The sequence below is a fragment of the Mauremys mutica genome, chromosome 5 (genome assembly GCF_020497125.1).
Source record: "Mauremys mutica isolate MM-2020 ecotype Southern chromosome 5, ASM2049712v1, whole genome shotgun sequence".
NCBI classification, from domain to species: Eukaryota; Metazoa; Chordata; order Testudines; family Geoemydidae; genus Mauremys; species Mauremys mutica.
The window spans coordinates 122,000,368-122,013,659 of NC_059076.1; the positions used below are offsets into that span (position 1 = coordinate 122,000,368).

The 13,292-nt window shown below is 39.8% G+C and overlaps 1 long non-coding RNA gene across 1 annotated transcript in view; it reads left to right on the top strand.

Moving 5' to 3' along the window:
• The first annotated feature begins 7,940 nt into the window (after nt 1-7,940).
• LOC123371976 overlaps nt 7,941-13,292 on the top strand; it is a 40,106-nt gene continuing 34,754 nt past the window's right edge. Inside the window, exons 1-2 of the long non-coding RNA XR_006580029.1 lie at nt 7,941-8,018; nt 8,563-8,681. This is a non-coding gene — a long non-coding RNA (uncharacterized LOC123371976). The remainder of the gene's footprint in view (nt 8,019-8,562; nt 8,682-13,292) is intronic.

The window sequence follows — 13,292 nt, forward strand, 5'->3', positions numbered from 1 at the left end:
TCTTACTGAACTCTTGTTCACCAGGAGAACAGTTTTGTTGCCTTTCCTATCTTTATATTTTGCATCCTTTCATGTGTAGCTATTAAATCCCATATGTATATTCTAAATCATTATTCCAAGCTTTTCAGCTTTAATAAAGTATTAATACATTTTGAATCAATGAAAGTTAATGGAAAATATTGTAACACAGTCAGGCCACAAGCCAGACATGCCCCAGGGGCAATGTGAATATAACAGCTAACATTTAATTTTTAGAAACATGAGATTTAGATGGGGGAAATATTTTAAATGTGGCAGAAAAAATATCCACTTGTACAACATATGCCAGTGAAGAAAGCCAATATTCTGGTTTAAGACCAGAGTAAAATGCAATTATTTCAAACAAGGCCTGATTTTAAAACTCCTGTTATACACATAATCCAATGGCATTTTCACACTTGATTTACAGCCCAATATTGAGGTGGTGTCTGGCTTCAGTGAAGTGTTGCATGTCACAGGATCAGGCCCTTCCCCCGATGGATTTGGAAAAAAGAGATTTATGCACATATTGTTATAGTGAGACAAGAAAGGAAGACCTTTGGCTTGAATGCATAGAATGAGTTAAAGCAGCAAAGAGTCCTGTGGCACCTTATAGACTAACAGACATATTGGAGCATGAACATGATGCATCCGACGAAGTGGGTATTCACCCACGAAAGCTCATGCTCCAATACGTCTGTTAGTCTATAAGGTGCCACCGGACTCTTTGCTGCTTTTACAGATCCAGACTAACACGGCTACCCCTCTGATACTAGAATGAGTTAGGCACTTAAGTCACAGCATCTAACACTGAAAGAAGTTTGCAGCTGAGAATCCCAAGCAGAACTAGGTGCTTCCCTACAGCCTGGATTGAGGCACCTATCTGAGACAGCCATAGGGTATGTACTGGCCCCTTTGGTCAGCGTCTCCCATTGGCTAGGTTAGACAGCTCCCTGCCTAGTATGTTGGCTTTTGTGAAACCTATCCTAAGGCACCTGTCTCTCTATTCATTGTGGAGGGATCCTAGGTACCTAACTCAGGCTTTGTGAATCAGTGATTTTTCTAGACGCCTAACTAATTCCTTTTGTGCATCAGACCTTTGTGACTCCTGCTTACTGTGCCAAATATACTCATTTTGCTTCTATCATGTCATTCCTATGCTTGATTTTCTCCATCTGTTCCTCTAGTCACAATTTAGATTATAAGCTCTTTGGGGAAGGGACTCATTGCACCTAATACAATGGGAACCTGATGCCTGACTGGAGTGTCTAGATATTTCTGCAACAGTACAGCAACCTCTAATTTAACTATAAGATGGGGACAAGAAGGAGAAAGAATGAGCCACATGAAGCAGAGAAGAGGAGAAGGAGAAATGAAAAGGGGCAAGCTAGGGGCACTTGAAAAGGTCTGTTAAGTGAGAAATCACAACACAGCCACCACTGTTGCTGAAATGTGTGTACTGTGGCTCTGTGGATGAGGGGAAAGCAGTGGATGTGTTATTCCTTGACTTTAGCAAAGTTTTTATATGGTCTCCCACAGTATTCTTGCTAACAAGTTGAAGAAGTATGGGCTGGATGAATGAACTACAAGGTGGATAAAAAGCTGGCTGGATCGTCGGGCTCAACGGGTAGTGATCAATGGCTCCATGTCTAGTTGGCAGCCGGTATCAAGTTGAGTGCCCCAAGGGTAGGTCCTGGGGCTGGTTTTGTTCAATATCTTCATTAATGATCTGGAGGATAGTGCGGACTGCACCCTCAGCAAGTTTTCAGATTACACTAAACTGAGAGGAGTGGTAGATACGCTGGGGGTAGGGATAGGATACAGAGGGACCTAGACCAATTAGAGGATTGGGCCAAAAGAAATCTGATGAGGTTCAACAAGGACAAGTGCAGAGTCCTGCACTTAGGATGGAAGAATCCCATGCACTGCTATAGACTAGGGACCGAATGGCTAGGTAGCAGTTCTGCAGAAAAGGACCTAGGGGTTACAGTGGATGAGAAGCTGGATATGAGTCGACAGTGTGCCCTTGTTGCCAAGAAGGCTAACGGCATTTTGGGCTGTATAAGTAGGGACATTGCCAGCAGATTGAGGGACATGATCATTCCCCTCTATTTGGCATTGGTGAGGCCTCACCTGGAGTACTGTGTCCAGTTTTGGGACCCACACTACAAGAAGGATGTGGAAAAATTGGAAAGAGTCCAGCAGAGGGCAACAAAAATGATTAGGGGGCTGGAGCACATGAGTTATGAGGAGAGGCTGAGGGAACTGGGATTGTTTAGTCTGCAGAAGAGAAGCATGAGGGGGGATTTGATAGCTACTTTCAACTACCTGAAAGAGGGTTCCAAAGAGGATGGATCTAGACTGTTCTCAGTGGTAGCAGATGACAGAACAAGGAGTAATGGTCTCAAGTTGCAGTGGAGGAAGTTTAGGTTGGATATTAGGAAAAACTTTTTCAGTAGGAGGGTGGTGAAGCACTGGAATGGGTTACCTAGGGAGGTAGTGGAATCTCCTTCCCTAGAAGTTTTAAGTTTTAGGCTTGACAAAGCCCTGGCTGGGATGATTTAGTTGGGTATTGGTCCTGCTTTGAGCAGGGGGTTGGACTAGATGACGACCTGAGGTCCCTTCCAACCCTGATATTCTATGATTCTACTTACCACTGAAGAGCAGTCAGAAATATATTTTCCCTTTCAGAAGTCTGATCCATTTTCCTTCAAAGTCAGTGGAAAGCCCCCTATTGGCTTCAGTGGGAGTCAGATTGGGCCCCAAATTAGTTATGACCCACTGAGTTCATCCCTCCACATAAACAAATCCCTTATTTTTCTCTTGTTTCTCCTACTCATTTCTTGTGTCTTGTTTCAAATTAGACTGCAAGCTCTTTGGGGCAGGGAATATGTTGACCTGTGTTTCTGCACAGTGGAGCTCCTATTGGCTAGAACAGGGTAAAGAGGCCTTTGTGTATACACAGTGAGCCAAAATCAGTTTTCAGTTACGTTGGCAGGAAGGCAGCATTAAGGAGCAGAATTCAGACTCGTGCACTATACTTCAAAACTTGATTAGAATTGTTCTTTCCCCCTTTCTCTGCTCCCTTTTTCACCATCTCTCTAGATTTGTTTTTCTTTGCCCACTCTCTGATATACTTCCACCCTCTTTTTTTTCCCCCCACTGGATTTCTCTCTGCTAAGCAGAATAATAACTCAACAATGTTCCATTCTGAGTCAAACATTTGTATTCAGAATGCTACCAACAGTCTGAAATTAGGGAAGGTGAGAGATCTTCTATCCCTAATCTAAAGCCTTTTTTCTTTTTGGCTGGTTGGGGTGGCTGCAGTAGGAAAAAGAAATTTGTACTTAGCAGCAAAAATGAGCAAAGATATTGGAGAGATGGATCTATCAATATTAGCTGTTACATTTTTGGCTGAGGGAAATGTAGCACACTGGGGATGTTTTCATTATTTCTATAAGAAATCACTAGCGTTTTCTAGGTTGGGTGAATGATGCTAACCCCAGCAGAAAAGCACTGTTTTAAAAATGTAGTTTGCATATGATTGCAATATGTTCATTATGCACTCTTTCCCCTAGGAAATGGTTATGGATTTCTTTAGTCTTAATGTGCTTAACATAACCAAATAGCTAAAAGCATGATTTGACTAGTTTCTTGCTGGCATCCTACTTTTTTACAACATATTTCAGGATTCTCTAAATCAGTGCTAACTTTGTAATGTCATTCCCACAAGTAAGCTCTCTCTTTCTTTTCACTTACATGTTTTATTTGTCCATTGCATGTGCTTATAATTGTTTCATTAGCATAATATTGCACCAGCTTGATGTGCTAAAGATATATTCAGAAAAAAACACCCACGGTCTATAAATAAAGAAGCCCGTATCTACCTAATACGAGGAATAATATTAAAGTGTCGTCAGATATCTTGAGCCCATTTCTCAAAATACTGTATTCTACTGCATAACTTGCAACTCCCATAGTAACTTCACCATGAATGAGATTCAATGACAATTGAGCAGAGTTTTCATAGTGGTAGTTCATCACAACGATATTTAGTAGTTATTCAGTATGGCAGAAGTACAAAAACATAATTCAGTTTTCAATAGCCCACAAATTTACATTCTACTCAGTGAGGAGTTATGGAATTGTGGATTGCAGCTTAATAGAACAGAACACATTCTAAATGGAGCCTCCAAGCATGCTTTTTGTCAATAGCAAATACAGACTTTCTTTTCCTGATCTCTTCCTTATCACCACTACATCTCCCACTCGTGGGTTCTGTGTTCAAATAGGCTTCCACTCTTACCCCACCAGAAATTGATTTTAGGGCCCTTTGTTTGTGTCTTGGTTCAAATCATGACTGAAGGTATTATAATCCATGCAGGCTTCATCCTGCATGGTGCCGCTGTTCTGAATTGAGATGGTCAGATACTTTAAACAACACTCACAAAAATATTTATGAGTGAAAGTCAGAGACTGGTTTATTGTGATTCTTGAGGAGATTAATGTTTGACTATTCAAGAAAATGGCTGCAAATCCTAAATTTCCCACAAATGTTTATCTGAACTCAGGAATTGCTCCCACAGCTATCTTGTGGGTTGGAAGATGAAAGAGAGGAGGTTGGGTGACACGGGAAGTGGATTTTAAATTTGATAAGCTGTAATAACAAGGTGCAGTATAAAGTTTCCATGGCACAATCTTGGACCTGGATCACTAACTGTTCAGGAGAATGTAAGTTGCTCAAGCTGTTCTTTTAAGATCAGATTGTACTAACCTTCATGGGCTAGTACTTTGTTTCTTATTTTTAGTGGGCCTTTGAGGAATAAGCTATCAAACCCAACAGAGTGGCAGTCTGGCCCTTAATTATTACTTCTATTCTCAAGTAATCAGAGGCCTGTTCTAATTCCTGTTGTAGTTAATGGGAGTCTTTTCTAGAAGAAAATATTAATTTGTTGCTAATGACCACCCTGTAAATCACAAAGGGCTTAGATGAAAAATCCCAGAATTCTCATATTTAGTGCTGGTCACCAAATTGTTTTGTGGAAAAATGGTAGAGCTAGCCAGAGGGGTATACTTAAGATTCTGCTTGGAAGAGATGCAATTGAAGCAGGAAAGTAATTGTAGGCTATGCAATTTTAAAATAATGTTCATATCAACCTCAGTTGTTTTTCTTCAGTTCAGAAATGATATGGTGGCTGTAATGGGAAATTAAATTAAATGCCTTCTGAAAATTCTAAGTGAGCTCTTTCCTTCCCAGATAATATATTTTAATAAGATCATACCTGACATCTAGGAGAATATCAGGCAATATTATTAATACAGAAGTTAATGCTACATTTGTATTATAGTCCTAGTCACTAATGTAGAACAATCAAAATTTTGTAATCTCCTATTTGAAATTTCACTTTTAAATGATGTCAGTCTGAACAAAAATGAAAGTATATTAATACACTAATCTCATGTAGACAGCAATTAATGCAAATCATGCCAGAAAGAAGGTAACTGGACACTTGTAATGGCATAGAGTACTGTTTAGTCTCTTCATTAACAGGTTATACCTAGTGTAAGTTGATAGTGATCAAAATTCCTTTCCACCTGACACCTAAGACCTGATTCTATGTCCAATGAAATCAACGGAAAGAGTCTGTCCCATTGGCTTCACTGAATTGGATCCAATCGCTAGGCAGTAGCCTATGTGAAAGGAAATTGTGTCCTGTTCCTATAAATCTCCACCTCATAAAAATCAACAGGAGTCCCCCATAATGAAAGCTTGCAAGATGATGCCCCTTTTTTGCTGTCATAGCAGAGATTCAAAGGTTGCATGAGTCACCATGGAGACTGAAATGCCCATCTTTATAGTTGATTATTCTAGGGAGTGAAACTGAGAAGGTTCAGAACTGGGATTTGGCTTGGATAAGCCTCTAAAGGCTTGGATTCTTATTTGACATGTCAAAGTTGTCTGAAAAGCTGGATTGTATATTTTACAATAACAGGCAGTCTCATGTTGTTCCTGGTACTATCTTCTTCTGGTCCTGGCTGAAGACTGCAAGGAAAACATCCTTTCTGGTGGTGTTTAGTACTCCAAATCATGGTCTCAGTCAGAATCTAGAAAATGGGTGGGTGGGGGGACCTTATCCAAATATTTCAGACCTTCACCAACTAGGTTTGAGTTGTTTGTTTATATAACTTGGTAGAGGTAGCAGGGGGACCTATGTAGGTGGGGAGAGTTAGCAGAGTGGTTAATAGTTTGTTCTTATTTTATCTGAACTGACTTGCCCATCCCAAGCTGAAGTGCATTGGAAGGGTGGTGAGAGAAATTTAGCGCTGTGCACAGTCTGCCATGAATCTAGTCTGTGGATAAATAGACCATTTGAACTGCCGTCTATCCAGCATTTTGTCCAAGCAATTACATTAAAATGTCCAAGCAATTACATTAATTGTCCAAGAAATTAACTTAAAATAACTTCCCCCAAAAGAGTCCCTTTATCTGCTTCATTCCACTACTGTAATATTGACTTTCTGTGTAAAAATATTCAGATCCAAACCTAGGCATGTGCCAAGCATGCTGTTGCACAGGGCTCTACGCTATTGGGGTGCTTTCTTCCCAGCAAGCCCTTTTGCCATATTCCCTGCCAGATGGTCTGCAATGTCTTGCTTTCTTCACCCCTGTGTGCGCACATTCACCTACCTTGAAAGATGAAGCTTGGGACCTCCCACCCCTCCAGTAACACATGCTCTGATCACTCTCACAAAACAGGGGGACTGGGAAGCAAAATGGCAGATGAAATTCAATGTTGATAAGTGCAAAGTAATGCACATTAGAAAACATAATCTCAACTACACCTATAAAATGATGGGGTCTAAATTAGCTCTTACCGCTCAAGAAAGTCATTGTGGATAGTTCTCTGAAAATATCAACTCAATGTGCAGCCACAGTCAAAAAAGTGAACAGAAAGTTGGGAATCATTACGAAAGGGATAGATTATAAAACAGAAAATATTTTCTTGGCTCTATATAAATCCATGGTACGCCCACATCTTGAATAGTGCGTGCAGATGTGGTCGCCCCATCTCAAAAAAGATATATTGGAAAAGGTGCAGAAAAGGGCAACAAAAATGATTAGGGGTATGAAACAGCTTCTGTATGAGGAGAGATTAATAAGACTGGGACTTTTCAGATTGGAAAAGAGACAAATAAGGGGGGGATATGATAGAGGTCTATAAAATCATGACTGGTGTGGAGAAATTTAAATAAGGAAGTGTTATTTACTCCTCCTCATAACACACAAACTAGGGGTCACCAAATGAAATTAATTGGCAGCAAGTTTAAAACAAACAAAAGAAAGTATTTCTTCACACAACCCACAGTCAACCTGTGGAATTCTTTGCCAGAGGATGTTGTGAAGGCCAAGACTATAACAGGGCTCAAAAAAGAACTGGATAAGTTCATGGAAGATAGGTCCATCAATGGCTATTTGGTTTTGCATCTCTGTCCAAAATGGCTTTCTTTGAAGTGTTCTAGCCTCTGTTGCCAGAAGGTGGGAATGGGCAACGGGATGGATCACTTGATGATAGCCCATTCTGTTCATTCCCTCTGAAGCACCTGGCACTGGCCACTGTTCGAAGACCGAATACTGGGCTAGATGGATCATTGGTCTGACCCAGTATAGCTGTTCTTATGTTCTCTTTCCATAGCCAATCTTTCCTCCAGTTCTTCACAAGCATATATGTGTGTTGCTAAAGTCTGTATAAAGCTGTAGCACACCTTGTGAATAGAGTCCTTGAACTTTTAGAGATGACCCTGAGCAAATATCATATCTTATAGCTCAACGTTCAACTCTTATTTTTAATGGAACAAGTAGAATCTAGCTTTCATTGTAATTCTAACCACAGCAACTGAGCTCGCATTCTATTCAGATTCTGCCACAAGATACTTCACCAACACTAACAATCATATTAACTTTTCCCCTCTGCTCAATGATGACGAACAATCACTTGCAGGTAGAGCAAGTTGAATTATTTGTTGCGTATTTATCTGATTGCGAATCATTTGATAATGCTCAGATACTGTAATGCTGTGGCCCATAGGAGTAGATATATTAGATTACTCATTTCTGCAAATGTATTCTTCATTCATTATTCATAAATAGTCACTGAATAGTTCATGCAAACAAAATACAGTCTATGGGTTATTTGTAAATTGTTGAATTCAATGACTAGCTATTTGTGATGTGTAATTGGTCATTTCAGTTATAAATTATTGCTTCATGATTGGATGAGTGGAACATTTTAAACATTAGAATAACAAAGCCATCTGTTATAGATTCCAAGGCCAGAAGTATGACCCAGAAACCTCTTGCTGTTGGGTGCATAGTTTTTACAGAGATCCCCTGGGTTGGATGTATGCACAATAGTTAAACAAAGGGTGGCAGGTCAGGTGTCTACCAAGAGCAAGTAGCCCACTAGTCATCACAATCATTTCAAAATGGATGGCTGGATAATGTTTAAGGAGTTATGTATTTATACCAAAAATTATGTTCTTAAGGTCACGGAGTTAAAGCAGATCACCAGGAGATGACATACCTCAGAAATGTTCCTTTCAGGAGGGAAGCAGCAGACACCTATCTCCTTTGCTGGTCTTCTGTGTATTCTATGCCCCACAATGTAAGCCTATTTCCATACTGAGCCACAGGCACAAAAAAAGATGGTGAAATCTTTGAGATGAAATTCACAGGATAAAACAAATAGCAGGGGAGTGTCCTGATAATAACTAAAGACAAAGGGTTGTTATGATATCTTTGGGGTTCAAGAAACCACACTGGAGCCTTCACCTGGGAGGCAAGCTAACAGCGTATTTGGGTCACAGCTGAAAAGTGCTGCAAGGATTTTTGGGTGAGCCAAACTCTACAGGACATGAGGATATCTTGCTAATTAAGTCTAGGCTCTAGAATGTGTGTTATGACTATTTTTACATGGAACCATTTGTTTCCAATACTTCTACTTGCTATTACTTGAATATCTGTTTGAGTATCTGTGCTTTGTTAAATAAAACATCCACTTGATTTCATTAGAAGAGCTCTATGTGGCTCAAAAGCTTCTCTCTCAGCAACAGAAGCTGATCCAATTAATGATAGTATATCACCGACCTTGTCTCTCTAATATCCGAGGACTGACCCTGCTACAACAATTGGGTGTTAAGCAGAGCAGTGATCTGAGGTGGAACTGATAAGCTGGGGTGTGCTGTTTCACAATATTCCCAAATTCGCCGCTTCCAAAGAGTGTGCAGTGGACTTGGGGCTGGACACCCCAAGGAGATGTTCAGAAGGCTTGAGGGCTGGAGCATGCCTATCACTAACCTACAGAGTAACAGCAGAGCCTATGAGGCCTATAGGGGAGTGATTGTGTTGTCCATTGTTAGTGGAACTGGGGTGCTGACCTATGGCAGGCACAGACAGGACTTCCTCATGCTCACAGCAGGTGGTAGAGAGATGCCTCATAACCCTGAGGATCCCCAGGAAGTGTCACAAGAAGGGACCATTGTGATTATTTACTCTGACAGCCTGTATAACACAGACCATAGCACTCCCCAAAAATAATCCCCAAAGCATAACTTTTAGAAAAACAGCCAATTTTGATTTTAAAATGTCCTGGGATGGGAATCCGCCACAACCCTTGGTAAATTGTTCCAGTTGTTAATTACTCACTGTCAAAAAATATATGCCTTATTCCTAGCTTCAACTTCCAGCCTTTGGATCATGTTATACCTTTCCTCTACTCAACTGAAGAGCCCATTATCAAATATTTGTTCCCCATGTAAGTACAATAATTAACTCACCCCATACTCTTCTCTTTGTTAAGCTAAATAGAGCTCAATGAGTCTGTTGATATAAGCAGACTGAAGGCAACATTCAATTTATTTTTATATAATTGTGACAGATTTTATTTTTTTAAAAGGAGGTACAAGCAATTTTTTTAAAAAGCAATTTTGTCTATCAATTATAAATTTTCATGGTTGTGGGAAATTTGAGGGATGGGATCAGACAATTATTTAATGACAAACATTGAGATTCTAAAAGTCAAAGCTTTATAACCATTAACACAGAGATTGTCAACATCACAGGTCAAAATATACAAAGTAAATATCCCTAGATCAAACTGAAATTCTCAGGTAGCATTTTTCTTAATTTTCCTAGCTATAATTTTCAATTTATTATTAATGGAAATTTTTTGTCTGTTTGGGTGTATTGTGAAATCAACATTTGGACATTTACAGATAAAAATCGAATCCTGCCAAGACTCACTATAAGGCATGTTTTCTAATCTTTTAATTGTTCTCATGCGTCATCACTGAACTCTCTTCAGTTTATCAACATCCGTCTTGAACTGTGGACACTAGAACTGTACACAATATTCCACCAGGAGTCACACACATTTTTAGTATCTGTTTTCATTCAAATAAATCATTTGTGCTAAAATTCATGGAACTGCAAGATTTCACAAAGAACTAACATAATACCACAAATAATAATGCAACAAGTCTGCTGTGTACATATGTGAAAATATTTGCAAATCACTTGACACTGAATGATTAGGGAAAGTTCTGGTCCTGTTGTCCAATGGCAACAAAACATGAGGGTCAGAGTCGGAAAGTGACCCCTGTGCTTCAGGCATTTGGGACCATTGTTTAGTTAGGCATTGTTAAGTTTGGCATTGTTTACCAGTTTTGTTATTACTTTTAGAATTACTTGTTTTCTGTTTTTCTTTTTATTTCCAATCCCTTGTAGTTCATGTGAAAAGCTACTTTTGTCATTTTGATGTTCTGTAATTTTACTGGCTTCCCATTTCTATTTTTCCTTGCAAAAAAAAAAAGTTTACAAAATCTTGAAACAGTCGGGTAGTTGACAAGGGAATAATCTAGTTGAAGCAAGATTATTGAAGCAATGCACCATATAATTTGCCTTCCACTGACTGCACTCAGATTTGGCTGTTATTCTAATGACAAAGATGTAACGACAATGAAAAATAAAGCAGTATACACATAAATGTGTTTTTCGTTGTAACTTCAAAAACTACAGTCTGACATCCTTAGTTGAGTAAGATAGCTTATATCACAGAAGCCACATCTAGAGAAGTAGGTAAATAGGCCTCTGTTCTCCCTTTAATATTGGCATAACACAGAGGAGTACTGGTAAGAAACTGCTCCCTGGCTGTAGTCACATGACCTGCCTGGGCCAGGGTTCCATAGGCAAATAACTGTTACGATATGAGACCGGTCACTATCTGCTTCTTAAGTGATCAGCATTACACATCTCCAACGGTTAGGTATGGAGGGAGGACAAAACTATGGGCCTACCATGAAAATTGGACAAAGTGTCTGCAGCTATGTCACATATCTCCCCTCTCCCACCCCCAATATAGTTGCCGCTTTATTTTTTCAGGAATTCAATGTAGCAGAAGTGCCACAGAGAAATGGGGGTAGTGGCTCGGAGAAGCAGGGAGGAGTTAGAACAGCTTCCCTAAGTGGCAGGCTCCCCCCACTCTCCATTACAGTCACATTCCTGTTTGAAGTCCAATTAAGTCCTCTGTGTGCTTTGTCTATGATCTTGGAATCAATGGAGGCATGTATACTAGGCTGGGTAAGAATGGTGTCCCTAGCCTCTGTTCGTCAGAGGATGGAGATGGATGGCAGGAGAGATATCACTTGATCATTACCTGTTAGGTTCACTCCCTCTGGGGCACCTGGCATTGGCCACTGTCGGTAGACAGATACTGGGCTAGATGGACCTTTGGTCTGACCCGGTACGGCCATTCTTATGTTCTTATGGCCCTGCTGCTGTGTGGATAGGGTCTGACTGAAACAGAGAGAGAGACCCTCTCTGCTGCCATGTAAATGTTCTTTCTCACACATCTTTATGTGGGGCAGTACATACAAATTGTAAGTAATAGAAGCATTGGAAAAGTCTATAAGCTATGGAATTTGAGTCTGTGGGACAGGAGTTTGCACAGATATGCTGACACTGCAAAACACAAAGCCATAGTAAGTGGAATTTATTCTGTACCATAACAAAGATCTGATCTTTACATGCCAAATGTGTGTGTAATATTATAAAGACATGGCCTTGTCCTCCTCTTATTTCAATAGGTATAGACCTGTGTGTTTTCCACTGACTTCTATGGAGCTAGTGCCTATTGACACCAGTGTGAGTGAGTGTGGAATCAGACCCATGGGAAGGAAAGCAATGAGTTCAGGCACCTGTGTGGAAAAACTATTTACGTTTGCTTCGTATATTCTAGGTGGAAGAGACTGAGCACTTGCATGATTTAATAAAGACATGTATTATTAAACATAGTATCTATTCATAATTTATACTCCCATTGTTTATTTCATCCTTAAAAAATTTTACTCTCCTACTTGCCCAGGGCAAATTTTTTTTTAAAGGAAAATAAAATATTTTCCCCATTATTATCAATCATTTTAAAGGGCAGGTGAGTACATTTTGTCTCAGCTCACACAAATTTTAAGGATAGTTTTGCAAGCCTATGATATTTTATTTATTCTGACTTAATTCCAAGCTCCCATCCTAGCTGATAGATAAATAAGTGTATCAAAAATAAAGGTAATCAAATTGGAACAGGTATATTTTAGACTGTCCCTAGAAACAGCAATATCTGCTAATAGAACCAAAATCCCCAGTAACTCCATGTCTCACTATCCACTTCCCTTAGATCACCAACTTAAAGATGTTCCTGAGGAATCACAGCGTTTGGGTAGCTTTACGTGCAAAGTAACGTGAAAATTCCTCCAAGTTTGAAATCCTGATTCTGTTTCTGAGTGGCGACAGCCAACATTAATTGGTGTATATAGGACTTTGCAGATGCTGTGTTGGAAGCAAAGAAACTTTCTTTCATTTCCTGTATAGTCATGGCTGTATAAGACTTAAATATCAATTGGTCAGCACCAACACTCTAATCATCTCATCTCTTGCCACCTTCTCCTCCACAAGCCATCTGTAAATCACAGTGACTTGCCCATGAGAGTAAAACCAGGGGAGAAAAAGCCCTATGGGGACAATCCACTGATAGTTGAGGAGAAAAGACTCAACTAGTCATGGAATGGTCTGTCAGCTGAATGATATCCTCCCCTAGAGTCCTCTGGAAATAAATAAGGGTATGCATTTTCATGTTAGTCAGTAGCAGAGCTAGCACATTTATTTTGTAAAGCATCTTTCCTGCAGGATGCAATAAAATAATGCCAAGGGTTATGGATGATAATTT